This window comes from Macadamia integrifolia, unplaced genomic scaffold (genome assembly GCF_013358625.1).
Source record: "Macadamia integrifolia cultivar HAES 741 unplaced genomic scaffold, SCU_Mint_v3 scaffold_113A, whole genome shotgun sequence".
NCBI classification, from domain to species: domain Eukaryota; kingdom Viridiplantae; phylum Streptophyta; class Magnoliopsida; order Proteales; family Proteaceae; genus Macadamia; species Macadamia integrifolia.
Window position 1 is genome coordinate 319,229 of NW_024870617.1, and position 25,289 is coordinate 344,517.

Genomic DNA, 25,289 nt, shown 5'->3' on the forward strand with positions numbered 1-25,289 from the left:
GTTATCCTATTTAACTTTCCCTGAAAACCCTTTCTCTTCCCCTTGTTCAAATAGTAGAAGTGTTCTTTTAATATGCAAAGAGGATATTATATCAAAGTACCTGAAAAGAAATGTCTCTATGGTTTTAAATGGCATCTCGAACCTTATTCTTGTAGATGAGAGCATAGTTGTCACGACGTCAAATCGATCCAAGGCGGTGGAGGGGTGGCTAATCGATTTGGCGATGAATCGCCTGTGTGTCATTTTTTCTATTTTCTAAAATTATTTAATATGCTACTTTTTTATTTTCCCTATTTTTTAAAGTTATTTAGCATGCTACAAGCCTAGAATATATACCCTGTAACATATAAAACAAACATTAAGTAACATCAAATCATCAAAAAAATCAACATAGCCATATCATGTCATCAAAAATCAACATAAATTATTGACTTATACAGTTATACATCAATTCATCACTCATCAAGTCATAAAAAATCAACATGTACATCACACAAAAGTAAAAATTAAAAGGCTAACCTGTGACTGAAGCTTGAAAGCAATGATTGGGAGTGAGCAACCTGAACAAAGTAAAAGGTATATATATCAATATATTATATATGAATGAGAAATATATATTTGAAAACCTAAGAATAGAATCAATAGATCAAATGATAAGATACGTGGCTAACCTGTTAAGCTATTAATGACTTACTGAAGCAATAAAGCTTGATAGCAAATGAACTCAACATAAAAAAATAAATAAATAAATAAATAAATAATAAATAAAAAACCTTAACTAATCATCCAAGTTCAAAGTTCAAGTTTCAAGTTTAAAGTTTAAAGTTTAAAGTTTAAACAATACATAAAATCCAAACAGTCAAACACAAATAACTTAATCATCTTAATCATCCAACAAATCAGCATATGGCAGATTCATTTGTTGTCCACTAGAAGCATTTGCATTTTCACCAAAGTTATCTATGACATCCAAGTCATCATTCACATCATCCTCTTCTTCCAAATCTTCTTCCCCATCTGATTCTGATGACTCCCCAACAGCCCTCCCTCTACCACAGCATGTGTAGCACAAATTTCCTCTAGAGGTTGATGATTGAGCTCTCCTGGGTCGATTGGGCCCCTCCATTGTTGCCCCTATTGCTCTACCAGCAACGTCCCATGTGAGATCAGCATCGGGATGGACTACATCATCCACTTGTTCGTCAATCATCCACTCACTACTCCAATCCAGTTCATCAAGCACAAGTGGGTCATAATTTCTGTTGAGGAGACGTATTTGTTGAAACCTTTCTTCTAGGCGGCGATTGTATTGAACATAGACTAAATCATTCAAACGTTGATGTTCCAGCCTATTCCTCTTCTTGGTATGAATCTGAATTCATAAACAATAGAGAACAATATACAAAGTTATTGTTCCAAAAATAAAAAGTCTAAAATATGAAATAGATGTAATACCCAGCTACTTACAAACTCAAATGTGCTCCAGTTGCGCTCGCAACCAGAAGAGGAGCAACAAAGCCCTAGAATACATCTTGTAATCTTTGAAAGCTCAAAAGCATGACCTCCAAATGAACCCCACCAAGTAACTATAAAAAACAAATATATATATATATATAAAAGTAGCTAGATTGATATTTAATATATCACACAAACAAAACAACTAAACAATGTACTCTACTTACTAGGACTCATGGTTGCCTGTGATCTAATTGCCACATCCGAGGCAAAACCACCTCGACAATATCTATACAAAATGGCTTGAGTATTTATCGTCTTGTAAAGTTGGTTCATGTATCATTCTTTCAATGACTTCATTAAATGCAAGCTGTAGAGAAGATATAATTTGGTAGCCACCATCATCACCTTCCTTATAAGAAAAAAATTTGCCAAGATTAAGAAATAGTGATGCTCCATGCAAAGGACGCCCCATCTGAATGTCCCAACGCCTATTAACAATATTTAACACTTTCTTGTATTGTCTTTCTTTATCTCCAAAATTTTCTTTTATTTTCTTTTTTGCCTCATCCATGGCAAATTGAACCTTAGGCATAGAAGGCTTCTCATCACCATCCACAATCCTTAGGACAATAAGAAGTGGCTTTGAAGCTCTAAGACAATTTTCCACACCATTCCAAAATGCTACCGCAAACACCGTCTCAACCACTTTCTTCCCAGCTTCGGTCTTTGCCAAATTAGAACTAGTCCATTCTTCAGAAATAAACAAATGTCTCAAGTCATCTTTATGTTTTAACAAGCTTTGAAGTGTCAGAAATGCAGTTGCAAATCTAGTAGTTGCTGTCCTCACAAGATCCCTCCCATTTGTTCTAGCCCTCATTGCATCAAGAATGCACGTGTGCCTGTAGATGAAGTTGGTTACTTTTTTTGCCTTACTTATCACAGTCCTATTAGAATTCAAGAATCCTATTTCCTCAAATATCAGGTCAATCCAATGCGCTGCACAAGGAGTCCAATACAGCTTTGTCCTCTTCTGCATCAGCATTGTACCGGCTAATTCATAAACCAATGCATTATCTGACACAACTTGCACAACATAGTCCTCACCAATTTCTTGAACTTTGTTGTCAATCAATTCAAATAACTTCTCTACAGTTTGAGATATACTAGATGCATCAACAGATTCCATAAAATAAGTCCACTCTGGATAGTTAACGAGGAAATTAATTAAATGTCTTCCTCTTTTATCCGTCCACCCATCAGTCATTAGAGTGCACCCATACTGCTTCCAATATTCTTCATATTTATTCTTCATCTCTGCAGTTCTATCCTTTGCTGCCTTTAACAATGGCACTCTCACTTCATAATAACTTAGGGGTTTATATCCTGACCCGTACTGTGCAATAGATTCTACCATCACCTCAAACCTCCTTGACTTAAGAGCATTGAATGGAATACCACACTGATAAACCCAGTCAACAATGTGATCATCAACTCTCTTTTTTTCTTCCGCTGATCTAAACCGGTTCTCTATAGTAGTCTGAGTACTACCTTTAAGATGCCTCTCAGCAACCACTTACTCAGAAGTCCGTCTAACATGAGCATCCATGGGGCCCCTTACTTCTGGTTGAATGACTATTTTCTTTTTCTTAGCAGATGTCCCAGAGCTAGTAATAAGTCTAGAGGTTGTAGAAGAAGGAGTCATACTAAACTGTCTTTGACCTTCAACTTCTATATCAACATTCACATCAGCACCAGCACCAGCACCAGCACTAGCATCAACATCAACATCATCCAAAATGTCTTGCATCCTTTTCTTCTTATTGCGCATAAGAGTTGCATTCATCTCTGTAGCAATCGCTACAGTTGTCTTGGGACACTTAGCAACATCTCCATATCCACCCACCAAATGTTGCTTTAACCTTTTAATTCCACACTTGAGGTTTTTTCCACAAAGAGTGCATTTAACAAGGCTCTTGTCTGAAAGGTCAGGCCAATACCCATACTTCCACCCAGAGTCATTTGATTTGGCCTTCCTGGTTGGGTCTTTGGATGGATCATATGCAGCCGTGCTTATATTATCACCCCCACTACTACCAGGTCCACCAACAGTACCATCCATTATGAACTCCTATAGTCCTACTATCCTACAAGTTACAAAACAGAGTAACAAAGTATGTTAAGTGTTAACTAATAACATTAACATGATAACATAAAAAAAAAAACAATCAAACAAGATAATCATTTCTTGTTTGGCTTTGTTCCCTTGATTCATCATTCGCTTCCTTCTCATCTAGGTGTATCATAGATTTGTCTTGCATTGCTCTGACATCAATTTCTGGTTCGATAACTGACATTCCAATAAGCATATAGTCCAACAAATATGTGCTTCTTATAAGCCGGTCTATTCTACTGAAATGCCGTTGTGAATATGGTATAAGACCTTCAAGAAGCTCACCAATACCTTTTATCTGCAATATGACATGGAACAAGATAATACACCTTTCATTTACGAAACTCTAAGAGTAGCAGTTTAATTCTTCCTCCCCATCCCTAAATTCTTACCAAAATTAAAGCTAACTAAGATCATATCTGATAATTCAAGGGACAATAGACAAACATGCTGATTTGGGTCCTTAATGGTTGGAATTAGACCGAAGTAACAAAAATGGACCCACAAATAAGGGAACCATCCGTTCTTGATTACTGCTCTTTGGAAAGTTGTAATGTTTTTTGGTTGTGTAGGAGAAAAGTTGTCATGGATAGATTATCTAAGTTTTTTTTTTTTTTTTTTTTTGGGTGTGAGTGGGGTGGGGGATGGGGATGGGGATGGGGATGTGCATGTGCACAAGATATCCTAGGAACTAATAAGTCCTCCAAGTTGTGCTTCCAATCAAGTGTACCAGGGGGAGGGGTACTACGAGAGAATTAGTCACATCATCGGTAGGCTGTTAGTAGGCCATCATCATAATCTACCCAACAAACACTCGAGTCTTCGAAAAAATCAAAGCAAGTTGATACCGGGGCAGAAGCAACCTTTATCTCTGCTGAATTTGTTCAAGCACACAACCTTCCACAGAAGTAACTTTTCAAGAAGATTCGCGTGCAAGGTTTTGGACCCACAGATCGAGAAGAGGCCACTGCCATTGTTCGAGTACATCTACAGTTTGAGCTATTACAATACCATGTATCTTGCTTGGTTAACCCATTAGTGCATTGCGACATCTTTCTAAGGTGACCTTGGTGACGACATGCAAGTATTCTCTACGATGGTGCATGGAATACCATCAAGGTAAAGCAAGGAGGCCGTACATACTTAATGACACCACACGCATTATCAGACATGCTACGTCGGCGACTTACTCCTACTCCAGTGGCATGTCAGCCTACTCTCCCTCATCTTTGAGTTATATTCTCGTCATCTGCTTCAAGATACGTGCCACCTCATCGCCAGATGATTTACAAGGTAATCTTGGGAGCATGACCTAATTCGACGGAGTCGAGTTCTTTTAAGACCGGGTGAGCTGATGCAGTTAGGCGTTGGATTGAAAATATCTCTTCTTCGCTTTCCTTTTTAGAGATAGAAATTAGTTTGGTAGTATTCTTATTTGAGTGAGATTTTATTTTAGTTACCAATTTAGGTTACTTTCCATTTTAATTAGCTTCCAATGTTATGTTTTGATTTTTCTTTATATAGCCATGTAATGTAGAAGATTTCAGTTTTGGAGACTTGATTTGAAAGAATGTGTTTTGGGCTAGAAACCATGGCTTCCGTGGGTGGTTCTCTTCTTTCCCCTTTCTAATATTCTCTCTCCATCTCTGATCTTTCCATTCTCTCTTCTATTCCTCTTCCCCTTCCCCTTCCCCTTCCACATCATACTCCGTTTTTTCTTTTTCGTATTGCTGTTACTTCACTGAGTTGCAGAAGACTTGATCGATCTCTCTCAGAAGCACTCCTTTAGACCTGAGATCTAGAGTGAAGGAAGCTCTTCCCAAGGTGACCTGAACCCTAGAACCTTAAGCCCTAGTACTGCTCCTGCTGCAAGTTCGAGCTCTGCAACAATGCTAGTTCTTTCTCCTACCGCCAGACTAAGTTGCTAGGACTACTGCTTATGTTTGTTTTCTGTTTGGAGTATTTTCCCACTGGAATCAAGAGGCCAGAGGGTGTCCAAGCTTCGTCAAAGATTTTAGGCTGAATCGATGAACCTGGAGGGAGCTCTCACCACCACAAGCTTTCCCTTAGACTGTTGGGCTACTATTATGTCGTGAGGTTGAAGACAACCTCCTAAAGTGAAGGGTTTTGCTTTCTTTATCTTAAATTCCATTAGTACCCATCTCCTCTTCTATTCTTCTCAATTGACCTATTTTATTTCTTAGTTCCAAGTCTAACCCTTCCCATCTTGTACGTTGTTTTTCCCTCTAAGATCTTATGTTAAAGTTATCTATTTACCAAATTGCCACCCTTTATTAGAAACTTCAAGTTATTTATAGAACTGCCATTATTCTTGATATTTGCCTATTTCACTATTGAATGGATCCATAAGTGAACCGATTCTGATTTCACAACCCGGTTTCGCATCAACTACTGAGCAGGATGCAAATATATTTACAAATCCATAACCCAAGGATGCCTTTGAGCATCTTCGTCAAAAATTGGGTGTGGCTATCTTTCCCCAGCATTGAGGTGCTTAGGCACATGGAAAGTGGGAGCTCGAGCTTATTGCTTGACGTTTTTGCTCTTCGACTTCTGTTGGTGAAGGCAGAGTCCAACAGAGTTTAATTCCCAAGGGAAAGATTAGTATGGGTGAGTTTCTTTGAGCAAAATATTTTTCAATGCATAGGATTGGAAAGATACGATGGGCACTCCTATGGTTGTTTATTGCTCTTGTTTGGTTCTTGAAGTTAGTTATGTTGCCACCAATTCCAAAGGGGGAGTTTGTTATCCATGTGCTTAACACATCAGGTGTTGTAATTGGTGTCAACGTGTAGAAGTCCAAGTTGTTTCAGTTTTGAATGGTTCATCTAAGTACCAACGCAATTCTGGTTCATTTTGATAGACAAAGTTTGAGTGGTTCAATTTTGGTTCAGCCTGATTTAAAATATGTTTGATCATGGTTCAATGGTTCAGTGGTTCAGTGGTTCAGTTTGCATTGGTTCTTATAAATCCATTTCAGCAGTTCACTGGTTAAAAGAGATGAACTGATGAGGTCAGCAAGCACTATGGATAATAGGTAAGAAGGATTGAATCGTGTCCCTTTTTTTGAGCAGCCTCTTTGATTAAAAAATAAAATACAGCAAGAGATCTATTTGAGCAAGGAATATACTGCCAGAAGACAACGGTCTATTGATTTTGATACAGTACAACAGCATCCTTATGTAAGTTTCAGCAAGAAATATTTCAAGATGTATAGATCTTATTGGATCCCTTTCTTGCGTGAACAGGTACTGCCAAAGTACAGTCCAAGTGAAAGAAGGAAAGCTCGAGATATAGAAGGAAGAAAAGATGAATCTTGGTCTCCTAAAACCCAGCTATTAAAGAGTTTTAACTTAAGTAATAAAGCTTGGATCACTTGAGACAAGCAGCATTAACATTGAGAGGAGTTCAGAATTCAAGGATTCTTATGTTTCATCCTTATCCTAATCTAAGGAGAATGGCTTTGGATTGATATGACCTTTTCGGGTTCTTCCATTTGCAACACCACCGGGAAACTTGCTTTTGGAGCAGCCATCAACCATATTTAGATAGAACGCAACCTTCGAGTTGATTCGGAAGACCATCTACTTTAACGTCTCCTCCAAACTAGGTTCTCTTCCCCTTCGTCCAGTCACTGACACCCCAAGGAACAGGCTTTCTGTTGTCTCCAGGGGTTTCCCCTAATCAATTCTGGATCCCCCCAGCCCCCTAGGGTTGTATCCCTTACCCTGGCTTTGTATATCCCTCCCCCCTTTTTTCCTGCTATTAATGATTCATTCATCCAAAAAAAAAAAAAAAAAAAATCTACATAGGACTCCTAAAATTCCAGAAAAGAGAACAGGAATCTTGCTTCATGCGTGGACAGCAGCTCCTAGAGTTTTAATTGAAGATGGAGTCCGGAAGTACTGTATAGCAAGGAGTTTGGCTCCTTTTTAATATTGGCTTTACTATCTAGTACATGCTATATAAAAGTACCAGGATTGTGAGTTCAAAAAAAAAGTGCTGCAAAACTGAATTAGAAAAACCTAGTGCAGCCCATTAAAAAAAAGAGGAAGGGCAGTCTATTCAAAAAAGAGAGTTTATTGGTTGACAAAGACGGGTGAAGAAGATGGTGTTGCATATCAGACTAGGTTCGGTTTCTACAGTTGCAGATTTGTAACTTTTATAAGTTGACTTCGTTTCAGCAAGCTGCATCTAGTTTGATTTCTGAACATTAGATTGGTTACTTTATATGAATTTGAATCACTTTAAGTAAGATATATATGCAGGCTGTTGTTATATTATGATAAATGGCATGCATTGTGATTACTTGGGTGACAATCTATGGTTTGATTTAAATTCATCATTAGCTGATTTGGATACTGTGAATTGGTTTAGGTTACAACGGATTTGAGTTGCTTTCTGTTGCATGATATTTGATATATCTATAAGTTAATCAGAGGAGCAAGTTGTTCGTGTATTTGGAGGCAGAAATCAGTATATCCGGTTGAGGTTGTCAGAATATATTTCTAATGAAGGGCAGCAAAGTTGTTGATCGTGGCTAATACACCTTGTCTGATAAGGTGATTTCAAGGTTGAAGACAAAGGAATCAGTTAATGTATTGTTTATTTTGATTTTATTTTGATTTTATTTCGTCTTTAATTTTTTATGTATGTTTGCTCGGGGATTTGGGTAGACTACATGTACTAGGTTTTCATTGTAAACCTACATTATTGGTGATTGACTCTAAGCACTACTGCGTGGGTGGCTAATATGCATAGTTGGGGTTGTAGCTCCAAATAAAATGGGAGCTGCGTTGAATCTTGCAAGGGGGTAAGTGCTCCTGTGTCATGGGCGCGATAGAATTGGGGTAGGTTCTCTTGATTGTGGGTGCAGTCAAATTATTGAGGCCGGATTTGAGTAGTAGCTCAACGGTCATTTGCATCGTAGATGTAGGCACATTGCTGAACCACGCATCTCTTTGTGTTGTGATTTATAATTTTCTTTCAGGTATTGGCTGACGACTGTGCACGTAAAGCAACTTGTGAAGATTGTTTTTTAGATATCACCGATTCAAACCCCCCCCCTCTCAATGATCCATTGGGTATAACAATGACAATAAAAAAAAAATGAGATGAGAGAACCAAGTTATAGAAAGAAAATCAACTGGAGCAAAAACCGGCTTTTAATCAGAAGAATAAAACAGTAGGAAAAAATTTCAAGGAAGCTCATTTCTCAAGAGGGTCAGAGATGGACTGTATGTCGACCAACAGGGTCATTTTAACCTGGTTTATATTTAGGATTATCATATGGTCCAATTTAGAGGAGGCATGTATAAGAGTTTATCAGTATTTATCAATTGTGGGTTATTTAAGGCATTTAAATATATATCTATTAGGGTATTAGTTTATATTAGTGAAAAGTTTCCTAATCATAGTTGCCGAAGCCCTCTTTAGGACAATGAACTCAGCCACAAGATTTTACATCTAGGACTTGAGCACGTCAATGGACGCTCTTCATGTTGCTGCCCAACCCAAAACATTTGTCCGCGGATAGCCTTCTAAGAGGCATCCATGCCTTCTAAGAGGCATCCATTCTATGTGGGTTGGCTTAGATTACTTAGTGTTGCGTGCCTAGGAGGGCAGCGTGCTTTGGGATGCGGAGGAGCTATTATCTCCTAGCTCCCTAACCTAATGCAGCACCGGATTCAGACCGCAGGGAACCGTAGCATAGGGGACATCTAATCCTTTTGCCGCCACAAGGTTGGCTAATCGTAAGGATGAACATGACGAGGTCTTATTGCAAGACTCACTGTTTTTTATGTTCAAAAGAATGTTCAAAGTGGTTTTCTGGGTACAATCACTTTGTTTTCCCTCAATCACTCTCTCTCCTTAGGAGAAAGGATAGCGATAGGGGAAGTCCTACCTTGTATACTGGTAGGGCTCTATAGTTTAGGGTTTATTAGTTATTCATATCATGCGAGGGGTATAGGATTGGTGATAGAGAATTCTATATACGCAGATTGCTGTACAAGCTTTTGCTCATGCACATATTTTGCAGCTTTGATGCTCTAGCCATATGAGTTTATAGTATGGAGATGATCCTTGTTAGAAAGAAAGGTGGTTTTGGGTATGATTCCATTGGTTGGAAGCCATCCTCTGTCCTTATGGATTTATTTAATTCACTAGGGGCGATTGCATTGGATCTCATGAGGAGCACCTTCTGGCGCACATGCTCTTAAGATTCCAATGAATCTTGGACTACGGTGGGTACCTCAATGGTCATCATCTCCTGTTAAGGATTCCGCAGCGGGTGTGAGTGACTTTGCTAAATCGCCATTCCACCGCATGATCTGGGAGATATTTGCTATCTCCCTTTGGGATAAGGTATTCTTGGGGAAGAGAAAATCTGTCCTTCGAGTCCTAGCCAATTATGGCCATTCACAATGGATTTCAGAGATTGGGCCTCTTGGTACATTGTACCACTCTTCTGTTACTTCTATTTTTCGTCAGTTGACTACCCGGGTTGACTCCTGATTTTGGATCGTTTCCCTTGGAGTATATATCAACATGTTGCTTCAGTGGATTCTATCTATTGTCGGGCCTCAGCCGCTTTAAGTGGTCTCCTTACATTTTCTTATGGCACATGTATGGACATTCTTAAGCGATGCGGTGAAGGATTTAGTGATGATGAGCTTCAACCAATGTACCTATAGGGAGATTCGGTTTTAAGGAGGAAGGAGCAGGTAAGGTTCATGTATTTGCGATACCTAATGCCCTTATACAGGCTCTGCTTCGACCTTCCCATGATAGGTGTATGGAAGTGTTGTCTCGCATCCCTATGGACAAGACTTTTGATTAGTTGAAGCGGATTTCATGTCTTCGGAAGACATGTTTATTTAGTTATGATTTGTCTTCTGCAACTGATCGCTTCCCTCTCAATGTGCAAGCTGTCATAATTTCAGGGATCTGGAATTATTTAGTTGCTTTTACATGGGTTGTTTCTGGCCTTGGCACAAATGCCTTTTCGGCCCCGGCGAGTAAAGATCGACGTGTTGGTCCAAAGTTTGTGTGTTGCAATGCTGGGCAACCCCTTGGCTATCTTTCTTCTTGACCTCTTTTCGCATTGTGCCATCATGTAATTGTGTGATACAGTGCCGAACAGGTATACCCCAGTCGGACTTTTCGCAATTACACTCTTCTAGGCGATGATATCGTCATAGGAGACGATAAGGTTGCGAAGCTTTATAGGGATATTATGGACCAGTTGGGCCTGCCGGCGCCTAGCTAAAACGCTGACTTTTGATATCGGAGCTTTGGTAGCCTAATGGTCGCCCTAATTCTGGAGCGGGACTTATCCCTTGTATTTGTTAAAATGATACGATCAACCCGATTTAGAGTGGCTTGGATGCCTGTGTTACAATCCGTAAACTGCACTTCATTAAGAGTTTCATTATGCTTACGAGGGGGTGCAGGGTACCCGCATTATTCAACTGCGCCGAAGGAGACAAGCTACCTGGGTATAACCAGCATTGTTTCTGCCATGTTCTTGTGGCCGCCTCACCTGGTGGAATCATACCACTGCCTTTCTCCATCTGGCTTGGTTTTTCGGATGGATTAGTAGTTACATGCTACCATCTTGGTATGGTGAGGCACTTTCTTTTGGAATCTTGCCGTTCTCCACACATATATGTCCAGATGCGGGAGGATTTGGAGCGTAAGCTCACAGAAGATGGGGAGTATTTTGTGGAAAAGGTGATGCTCAGATATTGGGTTGAGTCCTTAGTACGCTATGTCCAATGGTATGAAGAAGCCTGTTGCGAATTCACTTTGACTTGGGAGCAACTGGCAATGCACCTCCTACGGTCTGTTTTAGGCCGGATTGGAAAGACCAATAAAGTAAATTTCAAACATATGGTCTTCTGTTTCGGTGCTATGATTTGATTCGTCAGTGTCCTTGTTCGCGTCCGTTACCTGATCGGGTCATGAGGTATATAGTTGAAGTAGTGCAATCATGTTTATGGTTGAGGGAAAACTCGTGGTTAGAGTTCGTCTAATTACTTAGGGTGCCACCGTGTACAAATGAGATACTCTGTGCATTGGCAGCCATATAAGACTTTAAGCGCACCTGAGCTTATGTAATTTTCTGTACAAGATTCTAAATGAATTGCTTCTAGGCGTAGCTTGCTGCTCCCTAAGATCATCTCAAAAGATCAAGGAGCTAAAAGGCTGGAATATTTCAAAAAACATTTCTTTGTCTTATGAGTTAATGCTAGATCTAGATAGAAAGGTGTTTGAGCTACAATGTTATCATAAAATTAGACATGTTGAAGGCCTACGACAGATTGGAATGGGACTTTATACCGTATGTTTTGGAAAGGTTTGGATTTTTTGATCTGGTTACTTATATTATCAAGAGATGTCTCACTAGCTCTTGGTTTTCAGTTATAGTGAACGGGGAAATGTGTGGATTGTCGGACAACGTCAAGAGGTATCAGACATGGTTATTTTGTAACCAAGTTTGTTTATTATTGCATAAGATGTTCTTAGTCTAGGTCTAAACTAATGCTTGAAGGCAAAATGAAACCCTTCTAAAGAAGCCCTCGTGCTTGTCAACCAATCAGCCACCCACTTTACACAGATGAAACTATTCTCTTCACCAATGGATGTCAAAAGTCTATCTCTGCACTCGTTACATTCTTGGAAAGGTATGAAAAAGCATCTGGGCAAAAAGTCAACAATGAAAAGAGCTCTTTCATCCTTTCGGATAAGGCATCTCCTGCTAGGGCGTCTATCATTCAGCATAGCGCAGGCTTCCACTGCTTCCATATGAGTTTATAGTATGGAGATGAGTTCCTTTAAGTTAGGTGGATCCCCCCCCCCAAAAAAAAAAACTTTTTCGCTTCTTCCCACTTTTTTCTTCTACTTTTCATACCTGCAACAATGTGAATCTGTTCAATGCCTTAGAGGCTTAGACCATGAACAGAAGTACGAAAAATGAATTTTTTTACTAGCCTATCTATACACATAAAAGTAATCCATTCCAGATACATACTGCATCCCACCATCCCCAAGCACACAAACAACACAATAGGTACTAACCATGCATAGTTGTCAAGGTGCCGCCTTGGCATCCAAGTGGTTTACTTGGGGCCTAGGTGATTGTTGCCTTGTTGCACCGCATGTCACCTTATAGTTTGGCACTTATTTATGCCTAATATCATTTAAGTAAATGATTGAGGATGTTAAGATGAATGTGTGGAAAAACTAGAAAAGGATAAAGTAAGAAATAAGCGTATTAGAACTGCTATGGGAGTTTCCCTGATCAATGACAAGCTCTGAGAAAGTCGTTTGAGGTGGTACGATAATGTTCAACAAAGGCCTAGGGACGCCCCAGTAAGGAGTGATATAATTCTAATTGAATGAGCCAAAAGAGCTAGGGCTGGTCTAAAATGACCAAAGGAGAAGTTGTGAGAAATGGCATGCAAGGTTTGGGTCTTATACCACGTATGACCTTGGATAGAGCCTATTGGAGAGCAAGGATCCATGTAGCGGATCCTATTTAGCTGAGATTCTCATGACTAGCTGGGCTGTGCCACTTTCCTTTTACTTTCACTATAGTCTTTCATCTTTCATTTTTCATTAATCATCTTTCATCTTTCATCTTTCATTTGGGCTACGGACTTATGATGGCTTTCATCCCTTGATTCTTGTTTTCTCCCTTTAATTTTGTTCTGCTCCCTTTGTCCTTCTAATTGATCACTGATCCATAAAACAGTTGATCCATTCTAGATGTCAAGTTCAAAACTTCTTATCTGTGTTGGTTCTATGCTTTATTCTATGAATTTCATTATTTTCTTTCTTCATGAATCTATTTATTAATGAAAGAAATATTTATAGAAGCTTAACGGCCAAAATATATCCTCAAGAATCTCAGAATGCATTCCCAGCTTTTGTACAGTCTACGTTGTATCAAAAGGAAATTTGAAATCTGTGCGTCCATCAACTTCAGAGGCAAACATAAGCATTAAAGGTGAATGTGGCAATACAAGTGGTTCTGAATGTGGTTCAAGTTATGGTTTCAGCTTATTGGCAAGTATCTATCTCTTCCACTTAATGTTTGAACCACATATTGAGGAATCAGATATAGTTTGGTTTGTTAACATTTTGAAATTCCTAACAGATACTGATATATGTATACTTGTTATATACGCATGATGCTTGTCAATTGTCTTTGTTCTAGCTACAGTTTGAAACCAGACCAAACAGTAGATCAAACTGGACAGCACTGGAACCGGCCTTTTCCATTCACTCCACACATAGGACTGCCTTGTTCATGAACAAGCATAAAAATTGAAGCACTCGATTAGGTCCACTAGTTTCCCTAGTTTAAAAATGATTAGTGAATTGTACTTATGAAGACCTGAATCGAAGACCTACTTCAAAACAAGTGAGAGCTAATCAATATGCCACAGAATGGCTTCTTGTGTAATGTTTTCACCTAACCAATTAAAGACCTGCTCTATCTATTTTTATAATTCCCAAATTGTTTTGTAATTTTTTCACCTAACCGCAGTTCCGACCAGGCTAAACTGTTCAAAACTGGAACCAGGCCCATTTTTGGTTCGGTGCCTGGTTTGGTTTCAAAATTATGGTTGTTAGCTTCCAGAGTGTTCTACCTTTTCATGTCTATCACATTGGAAGCCTTAACCTTCTCTAGGCTTTAATTTATTTGTCAATTTTGTTTGGACAACCTCATACATCTCCTTGGTTTGTTATATGGTTAGGTCCATAGGACAGTGTGCTTCCTATTATTTTTAAGTATCCAGGATGTTTATGAGGAGAAGCAACATGTATACACCAAGCAGAATTTCATATACTTGTGGAAATTATTTTCAAATCATATCAACAGAATGGCCTAGATAGAAAAGTGGTGTGATGTTGACATATTCATCATAAAATTTGAATCACAGCTTGTCCTCGTGGCCATGGTTTTAAACTCAGATCGAATTGGATCGGTATCAGCCTTGATCAATCCACTAGAAAGGTATAAGGGTAAATGGCAATAAAAAATATTTTTTACTAAAAAGCAGTTGCAAATCCATTCAATAAAGTCCAATCAAGGGCAATCTGGATCGGTATTGGATTGATATCAGCCTTGGCCGCTCACAAGTTTTAAAACCTTGCTCATGGATGATATCTAGGACAATCCTCTCACCACTGATTGTGTTTCTCTTCATAGAAATCAAGAGAAGTCGCTTTAACGGCTCTCTCTCGAGATTCATGATCTGAAATCCGGGTAAGTTTCAGTAACCCTAATTTCTTTATCTTTAACTTTACATTTCAAATAATTCTTTTGTCATTTTATTTATGGGCCCCTTTTATTTATACGTAGAAGGTAACATGGCTTTTCCACTAGATTCTAGTGAAATAGGTGGGAATCGAACCCACTACCACATTGTTTGGTATTGACCAAAATCGGGATTGGTACCAATCCAATCCAACCAATTCAGGCCAATCAGACATGGGCACTGTAATTGGTCAATTCATTAGATTCTAGAAGTTATGGATTGTTTTGTCGACAGCATCTCACGACTAAAGCGCTAATCCAAGATTACCAAATTTCTTTTTTGGGTATTTTGAGGTGCAAAGCGATATGATCCATCTTGATACAGATGACCTTATCAACATGGCTACTCAAGGGTGGGAACCAAACGGAAAGCTGCTGTTCACTACTCTCTACCATACCCAACAAGGATCTTCCCTTGGTCATGATCTAATACTTTCAAACTGCTCAAGAAAAATATATATATATATATATATATATATAGGTAACTTAATTTTTCTCTATTAAAATACGGACTTTTTTTTTTTTTCCTTTTATTAGATTGGTCTCACTTCAATATTCTTGATTGTATAATAGGGAAAAAGAGAATCACACCTTCGTATGCGGTAATCATGAATGATACTTGGCGGAGTAAAAAACAAGTAGTTGTTGCTAGGTCAACTAGTGAAGTAGAATTCTGAGCCATGGCTTAAGGGTTGTCTCACTGACTTGGCTATAGCCATCACTCTTCCTATGAAAGCTCTTTTGTGACGGAAAATCTGTCATCAGTATTGCCCACAACCCTGTCCAACATGATCAGACAAAACATGCGGAGATTGATCGTCACTTCATCAAGGAAAAGCTGGATTCGGCAGTTCGGGTCTTATCTGTGTGCCTTTTGTTCCTAGTAATGAAAACTTGGCTGATATTTTTACTAAGGCCTCGTTTGTTTAGCGGGAACTACGGGGTGGGAATGTTGTGGTAATGGGACCCACATGTTAGTGGGGTGTAAAACAAGGAAAATAAAGAGGGGAAAAGTTAATTTTACTACCCTAAAAATTGTTTGGTTAGTTTTGTAGTTCCGTGGGAAAAGTAGAAAGAGAGAGGGGGGGGGGGAAGATGACGATGGTCCATCACTCACGCAACATCTACCCATGGATCTCGAGTGTCGTTTTGAGGCAACCGCAAGCTCCGAATTGAAACATTGAACTGCAAGCACATAATTGAGAGAGAAGCTCCCTACAACCATGTGTCCTCAAAGAAGATGTCGTGTTCCAAAATAAAAATTTTGAGTCTAAATGGGATGGAATTGCCAAGCTGAGCTGATTCTCAAGTTCCGCTGATGAATAGATGCAAAGCCAAGGGCATTTGTTATTTCATTTACTTAAAATATAATTCATAAATAAGAAAATACCCCCTATTTGAATCCAATAAAAATAGTTTAAAAATCAAATTTCCAAAGGATAAAGTCACTTCTCCCAGTTTAAAAACAAAAACTGAATTTTTAGTTGTAGGGGCGATTTTCAACTTTTAAATACTAGGGTTTTTCTCAATTTTGAAAATTTTATAAATCTTATCATGGTAAACATTGCTAAATATCAATCCGATAAAATAATCTTTTGTTTTGATGTCCATAAAATTATTTTGATTCAGGTGATTTTAACAAGATTTACACACTTTAAAATAAGTTTGACCGAAACATAACTTTGTCATTACAACTCAGATTTAAGTAATCTTAGACTTGTTGGAAAGTTGGTTTTGTGCTATACATAATAAAAAAAAATCTCATATAAAGATAAAATCATCTGATCAGTCAAACTTATTATAGAACAAGAGCATTTCCCTAAATATTGATTTTTTATGACTTAATGTGACTTACTGTCGATTTTTGAGTGATGATTTGATGTGGCTTAATGTTGATTTTCGATGACTTGATGTGACTTAATGTTGATGCATGATGACTTGATGTGGCTTAATGTTGATTTTTTATGATGCAAGGTATATGTAGCATACAAAATAATGTTAGAAAAAAGGAAAAATAAAAAATAACAGATGGTCGCCTTAGGCACCTAGTTTGTCTTAAAGCGGGCGACTTGTTGCCTAAACGCTTTGGCACCCCCCTCCGCAACGCCTTGGTGCCGTGCCAACTATGTAACCATGCCATCGGCAGATGACAATCTAGTTGATTTATAACTATCACCATGTTGTTTACATCATTTAAGATCTTAGTGGAAGAGAGTAGTAATTATTAATGCATGTAGAATAATAGTAGTAATTATTAATGCATGTAGAATAATATGATATCATTAACTTAAGATCCATAGAAATCATTAGTTCTAATCTGAAATTGACAGGATTCCATAGTATAAATTTCCTGTCTAGAACTAATAACTCCTAGAAATCATTAGTTCTAATCTGAAATTGACAGGATTCCATAAAATAACTTTCCCGTCTAGAACTAATAACTCCAACAGTAGTTATATAATCAATAGTGGGTTGGTGAGATCGACTTACTTCTCTACGGAAAGCTTCCTCTTTGTCAAAAGCAGTAGAATCATACCATAGATTTATAACAGCATCACCACCACCAGTTGCAAGCATTTCTGTCTTCTTTCCAACCGCCAATGCCCAGACCTGCTAGGAGAAATTTATTCAGCAATAACTGGAGGACAATCAGTACACGAGAAGGGAATATATTAGGACGCAAAAGGAGTAAAAAAGAAGTAGAAAGTCTGATTCAGTACCTTGTCCTCATGTTGGTCATATGTACCAATGCATTCATTTGTCTTGACTGTCCACAGTTTGACCAAGCCATCAGCACCTGAAAAAGGAACAGGCTGTCAGTTAATGGCATATTCACAGGGATATACATGATGACGGAATAAGGAAAAAGCACGTTTCTTTACCACAAGATACAAATTGAGCCCCACGAGTAAGAAACGATGCACGTAATACACTCGATGTGTGCCCTTCAAATGTTTTTAAGCATGAACCATCAGATATAGCCCATATCTTTATTGTCTTATCACCTGATGCCGTTATTACACACTGATCAACTGGAGAGAACTCCACAGACCAAATCCCCCTTTTGTGCCCCTTAAGTACTACAACTGACACCAGATCCGGAAGCCTCCACACACAAGCAGTTCGGTCCTAAACCAAAAAAAATCCAGGAAGAACAAAAGATTATAAGAATATAAGAATACTAAGACTTTCAAGAATTATAAGGCTTATCATTTTAAGTTTATGTTGTTTTTCGGTTTCTCTTTCTCAATAAAAAGAGAGAATATAGAACAACAGTGCCACTAACTGGGAACCACTACACACAAGATTGTCATTTGGTGCAATAGCCAGAGAATTAATATCCTTATCATGTGCTGCCACAACTGCTTTGGCTTTCAGACTAATGGCATGCTCATCAAAACTCCACACCTTAAGGGTCCGATCACTAATTAGAAGACAAAATAAGGATTAAATAATATCAATAAAAATCAACCAGAGATAAATTTAGAAGGATATGGGGTGATGTTGAAGCACCATCAAGTGATAAAGTTCTTCACATAACCTGAAAGATTAGAGTTGAATGGCAGAGAAGAATTTATGTAGCCAACCCCAATTCTTGGAATAAGGCTTAGTTGAACTGATTAAAACACTTACATACCAGTGGATTATATTGTAAGGGTTGTATTGAATATGGAAAGTCAAACATGTACAGTGTTAGGCCTCCAATGCAATTCAAATAAATAAGCCTACCGAATCAAGAAACCAACAGCTAATGAAGTAGCACACAAAAGAGGAGTAAGGATGTTTCAGCAAAATAACTCGGTTTCAACATGTCGAAACAAAATTATATGCAGAACACATGGAAGTCATTGTTTCCACAAAACATTTCAGCGAAATGACAAATGCTTTTTGTCAAAACGTTTTGGTCATTTCGAGCGTTACAATCCCTTTACATAAACACAATGATGCAAATACACACCCGTGGAGCAGTCCATACCCATCTGGGTTTCCGGATAGGGATGAACGAGATCCATATTGGTTTTGGGTCTAGTAAGATTTTAGAAATTTACTTTATTTATGAAGATCGTCTTTGATTTTATTTTATTCACTTTATTCTAGCAAGTTAGGTGCACGTAGGAATTAGAGAGTCGATTTGCAATTTGTTTCCTTGTTTAGGGTAGTTTTTTATTTTAGCTGAGTTTCTATTTATGTCTGTTATTTTTCTTTTAAATTGATTGTAATCAATAGAGAAGGATTTGAATGATGAATTAATTATTTTGAAATTAGTGGTTATGCTTGGTCGTGTGAATTTCCTCCCCCTCTCTTTGTGTGATTCTTACCTTCTTCCCTAAGGCCTCCCATCACACAAGACTTGAATATGTTTCATCGAAGTTTCGAGACATCTCGGCTCTCGCCTATTGCAACTGAAATAGGTGGAACTACTAGAAATCTAGATTTTTGGTAAGATCCTTCAACCTTCTGCTGGATCAAAGCTTTGTGGTGTGTTTCAGAGTATCTATTTGAATCTTTTGGTGGCTATGGGCAATGGCTAATGTAGAACTAGGTTAACAAGTCAAGCCAAGTCCCAAAACTGCAGGATGCTTATCAAAGAACAACCAAATAACCAAGGTAGAATAGAAATACCAAATAGATCAGAAATAAGGAAAGTAGGAAACACATCAATTCTGCAAATCAAGCTATTGATTCCAGAAGTGAAGGTTTCTGAGTTCAAAATGCAATCAGATGTGAATAGGCATAACAGGTACCGGTATGGAGTAAGAACAAGTCATAATCATGAACAAATATCCTAAGAAGCAAGAGAAATCAGAATCAGCCTATCGATTTCAACTTCAGATCTGAAACAGGGCAATTGACACTATAGGACAAAAACTTGGTGATTTCTGATATCTTGCAGATCAGAGGTCAGAATGACCTGAAGTTTGGGTTGAGTCTCCCTCCCTAGTAGTACTAAACTCGATCAAAAGGCCAGCCCTATGTGCTGGCTGGTCAGCCCTAGGGAGCTATGGATTGGTGCACAAGTAACTCAGGAAATTCTAGGCAGTACTGAAGTTGTGAATACCTGGATCAAAAAGCAGCAGTAGAATACTTGAGGAAGCTTGGAAAGAAAAACAATTCAAGAAGACGATTCTCCTGAGCTTCACACCGAAAGGAGTCGTTGGATCGAACACCAACCTGTCACTGTGATCACACACACCCTCACACAGAAGTTCTCTTGCAGAGAAGCAACCGCAGAAGCAGCAGCAGTAGCTGAAAAATAATTGTTGAGATCGACGCTAACCCTTGAGCCCGATAGGGGCATATTGGTCCTATCGGGCTCTCCTTTGTGCTTTAGGGTTGCCTCCTTATGTGAGGGACAGTTTTGTAATTGGGGACATATTTTTTATGTATATATATATATATATATATCATAATGACCTGCGATTAGAACCATTCTGGACTGATCGCAGGCTGCTCATTCTTTGGGACTGCTATCGGTCTTCTCTCCCTTTTCTCTTTCTTCTTCTCTTCTTCTTCTCTTTTCAGTTTTTCTGGTTGTGATTACAAGATTCTGGGATTGAAACAGGGTATCAGAGCCCGTGTAATCAAACCAAGTGGATTTATTGATCAACATCTGCTGAGTTTCACCTTGCGCTACTCTTATCTGGTGCGCAGCCACCTTTTTGCTGCATCTACTACCTGGTTCTGACCTAGTTATCATGATATAAATACAACTAGGTCCCTTCACTATTACTACTTGCTTCGGATGTGTACTGGTTGAGGTCGAGACTTCTCTCCCTGGTTTTTTTATGGCTGCTGCCCCTGTTTGTGGGCTTATTTGCTGTTGATATTAAAGTTGCTGTTGTCCACTGTTTTTCCCCCTATGTGGCTAGTGTTTTGAAGATTGACTTGTGCTCATTCTCAGGCAGAATCGACCCCAAACAGCGGCGTCATTCCTTAAAAAAAAAAAAAAAAAAAAAGGTTCTGTGCTGTGTTAGTACTGCGCTGGCTGCTGGTTTTCAGATCTGAAGATCTTCATGGCTGAGACCAAAGACATGACAAACGCTACTACTACCCCTACTACTGCCTCTTCTACCTCAGACAACATTAATGTCCAGATTACCTCCGTCAAGCTCAAGGGTAACTCCAACTACCTCCTTTGGGCTCAATCGGTGAAGGTGTACCTGATGGAGAAAGGCAAACTCAAGTATACCACTTCTGATCCACCTTTATCTTCAAATACTGGTTATCATAACTGGCAGTAGGAGAATGACCTTATTTTGATCTGGTTATGGAACAGTATGGAACCTGATGTGGCTACCAATGTCATGTTCCATTCTACTGCAAAGGGAGTCTGGAATGATTTGCAAGAAACATACTCTCAGGAAAAGAACATGACAAGAATTTATGATATTTATGAGAAGTTTCAGTTTCACCAGTCTAACAAATCTCTTTCAGAGTATTACAGTACATTCAGGGGAATGGTGGAAGAACTCAATGTTTTTCAGCCCTTGACCACTGATATTGACAAGCTGAAGGCTCAGTGTAATGAATTTTTTGTCTCCAATTTTTTGGTTGGTCTAAATAATGATCTGAAGGCAGTGAAGGGTCACTTGCTTGCGGGCACGGTTCCTACTTTGAATGATGCTTATTCCCGACTACAGCGAATCACCTCCTCAACCAAGCCTGATCAATCTTCCAAAGACAACTCTGTTTTTGTTGCTAACGGTGGATGTGGTCGTGGTCGTGGTCGTGATTGTGGTCGTGGTCGTGGTCGTGGTCGTGGGGGAGGATATGGCACTGCTGGTCGAGGTCCTATTGGACAGCCACCTGATCGCACTGCTCGGCAGTGCACATACTGTGGGAAGCCTAACCATACGGTTGGACTTGCTGGGCAAAGCATGGCAAGCCAGAATGGGCAACCCAGTTGGCCAATCATACAGTGTCGGATGATGGTACTGACACAATGTCTCCAGTTACTACTAAACCTACACCTTCTTTAGGAGATTCCTCTACTAGTCTACGCGATGACATCAATCAGTTGCTCTGGCGCTTGCACACTCTTGAGGCATCCTCTAATACATCCAATGGTGCGTCTACATCCGCTGCTATCCTAGCTCACACAGGTACCTCAGCTCTGCTTCCTACTACATCTACCCCCTGGATCATTGATTCAGGTGCTTCTGCCCATATAACCAGTAAGTCATCACTTTTTAAGAACTTTTCTACTAGTTCCAGTTCGAATTCTGTGATTCTTGCTAATGGTGCTTCAACACAGGTTCCAGGTCATGGTTCTATTTCCCCTACCCCATCTATAAACTTATCCTCCGTCTTACATGTTCCTCAATTTCCTTTAAGTCTTCTCTCTATGAGTCCATTAACTAGTTCGTTAAATTGTTCAGTAACATTCTTTCCTTCTTACTGTGTCTTTCAGGATCTTCACACGAGGAAGACGATTGGTGGAGGGCGTGAAAAAAATGGATTATATTACCTCAACAACAGTTGTCCTACTTCTGCTGCTGCTACGACTGTTGGAGAGGTTACTCCCTTCCTATGGCATTGTCATTTAGGCCATTTGTCGCTTTCTAGGTTACAGCTTTTATTTCCTAGTTTTAAGTCTGCTCCTAGGTTAGAGTGTGAGGCTTGTGAGTTGGGGAAACATCACCGTGTGTCATTCCCGTCTCGCTCTGTGTCTCGTAGTCCGCCTTTATTTTCTTTAGTCCACTCTAATGTATGGGGTTCTTGCCGAGTTAGTAGTAGATTTGGATTTCGGTATTTTGTGACATTTGTGGATGATCATTCTCGCCTTACATGGCTTTACATGTTAAAGGACAGGTCTGAATTTTTACATGTATTCCAAAAATTTCATAATGAAATAAAAACTCAGTTTGGCATTCCTATTAAAATCTTTCATTCTGATAATGCTTTAGAATATGCTCAAACTGATATTTCTAATTTTTATAATACTCATAGGATGATCCACCAAACTAGTTGTGCCTATACTCCATAGCAAAATGGAGTAGCTGAGCGCAAGAATCGGCTCCTCCTTGAGGTTGCCCGGGCCATGATGTTGCATATGCATGTTCCTAAGCATTTTTGGTGTTATGGAGTCTTAACTGCATGTCATTTGATTAACCGCATGCCATCATCTGTTTTGTCCGATAAATCTCCCTTCTCTGTTATGTTTCCTAATTTACCGAGTTTTCCCGTTCCTCCTCGGGTTTTTGGGTGTGTGTGTTTTGTTCATAATTTGCACATGCAAGTTGATAAGTTGTCTCCTAGATCTAATAAATGTATTTTTTTGGGTTATTCTCGTACTCAGAAAGGTATAAGTGTTATGACCCTATTACACACAGGAACTTTGTCAGTGCCTGTCACACCCCGTTCACACAGAACCAGACCGGTGACCGAGTTAACTCCGGTTACCCCAAAACCTACCAAGATCATCTGATACAGTACCTCACCACAGCATACCCACATCTAAGATAAGTGTTCAAAAGTTCAGCGGAAAACTTAAATTACCTGTAAATATCCCCAATATACTTGATACCCAAATTGTAGTATATAGCTAAGTACATGTGGGCCCGCAGGCATGATATTTACACAAAATGAATAACAATTTACATATCAAGTACACAAAGGGGAGGTCATTAAAAATCAAAAAGCGAAATCCTGTACGGTGTCATTACTGTGGTCCCGCAGCACAGCCCTCGCACATGCAATCAACACCGTGTTTATACTCCTCAAGGACCCACTAATCCTCAACAAGAAACTCGACTGTGGGGCCTGACTCCTGATCTTCAGGCGGGTGACTTACAAAATCATCTAAAAGAGGTGTGCACGTGGGATGAGCTCACTAGCTCAGTAAGTGAAAAGAACACACAAACATTCACATCCATATACACAATATGCAATGCAATTCATTTTAATATTATCCACCTAAACAACATTACTAAGTCTTAGGTTATGTGCTACTCACAACCACAGTACGCGTATGCCCCGGGTACAAGTCGCTAACTCCATCCCGCGATACGCCCATAGGGTTTTCGGAGAAGGCCCACCGTGAGTACTCAGAAAAGTAAAGTATGCTGACCACCGGCTCTCAACATAAAAGTAAATGACAGAAATGTAAAGGTGTCGACCCCGGTAATTTAAAAGCAGTACGATTAGCCCTCTTGAATATACCACTGAGGTTGCCGACTGTCTTAATGACCAATCAGGCGTATGTCTAACCGCCACAGTGACTCGACAACCGCGACCACTGCTTTCCCCCAAGTGATAACCCAACACCTCAACCCCTTTTGGGAAGGGTCGTAGCACAGGGAATGATAATCCTAAACCGCATGCTCCTATATGTCAAAGTACGATTGCATAGTGCCATCGCATCCCATACCACAGGCCACCAATGCACTCGTTTCTAAACCGACTATGGCGTCTAGCCTAATAATGCATCATGTATAGTAATCCAATCATTCATCACATAAGCACATAAATATCATTTAGCATTGAGAATGTAAAGCACAACACATATCATAAATCATTTGTTTAGAATACACAAGCAATGCGTGCGAATGGCATACGAGGATAACTAATCTACACATAATTTGCATGATGACATAGCTAGTCTAGATAGAATTTAATGATGCAAAAACACGCCTTAAAATAAAGTCAAATGTCCTCTCCCCACTTACTTGTTGTGTACAAAAGCTCACATTCGGTACAGGTGAGATCCGGCGTGAGAAATGTAAGTTTCTAGTGGAACCTATCATAAGCGAATGAGGTTAGCATTTCACCACCTTGGGGTCAAAACTAACGAGGTTTGATGTTAAAATCATGTTTAAAATCATAAAAGAATGCTACCCGCTCGTTTTGGGCCCATTCGAGCTCAAAAATCTAACTGATGGGCCAACAGGTGGGCCAGACAGCCCACCGGTCTTCGCCCACCGGTTCAACAAGCAGGCCAGATAGCCCACCGGTCCTTTCCCACCTATTGGAATTAAGGTTCTACCCCTACAGGTGGGCGGGTTTGCCTGCCAATCTTCACCCACCTGTTGGTGCGAAAATTGGTTTTCTCTCTTAAAACACTCCTCAACCTTGGGAAAACCAAATGGGGTTGTTCCAATCACATTTTTCACACATCTAATGTCTCATAAGATGATTCTAACCTAGATCTAAGTTAGATTTAAGGATTGAAAAGCAATCTTACCTTCTTTGCTCAAGAACTCTTCTAAAACCCCAAAATCACCTCTTAAACTCAAGAAATCACCAATACTTCTCAAATCTTGCAAACACTTCTTTAAAACCTTCAAAATCAACACATAGACCATCTATTAA

At 39.3% G+C, this 25,289-nt stretch overlaps 1 pseudogene; it reads right to left on the minus strand.

Annotated features, from left to right (window-relative positions):
- Positions 1 to 858: 858 nt before the first annotated feature.
- The window catches only part of LOC122070814, a 47,906-nt pseudogene continuing 23,475 nt past the window's right edge, over positions 859 to 25,289 (minus strand).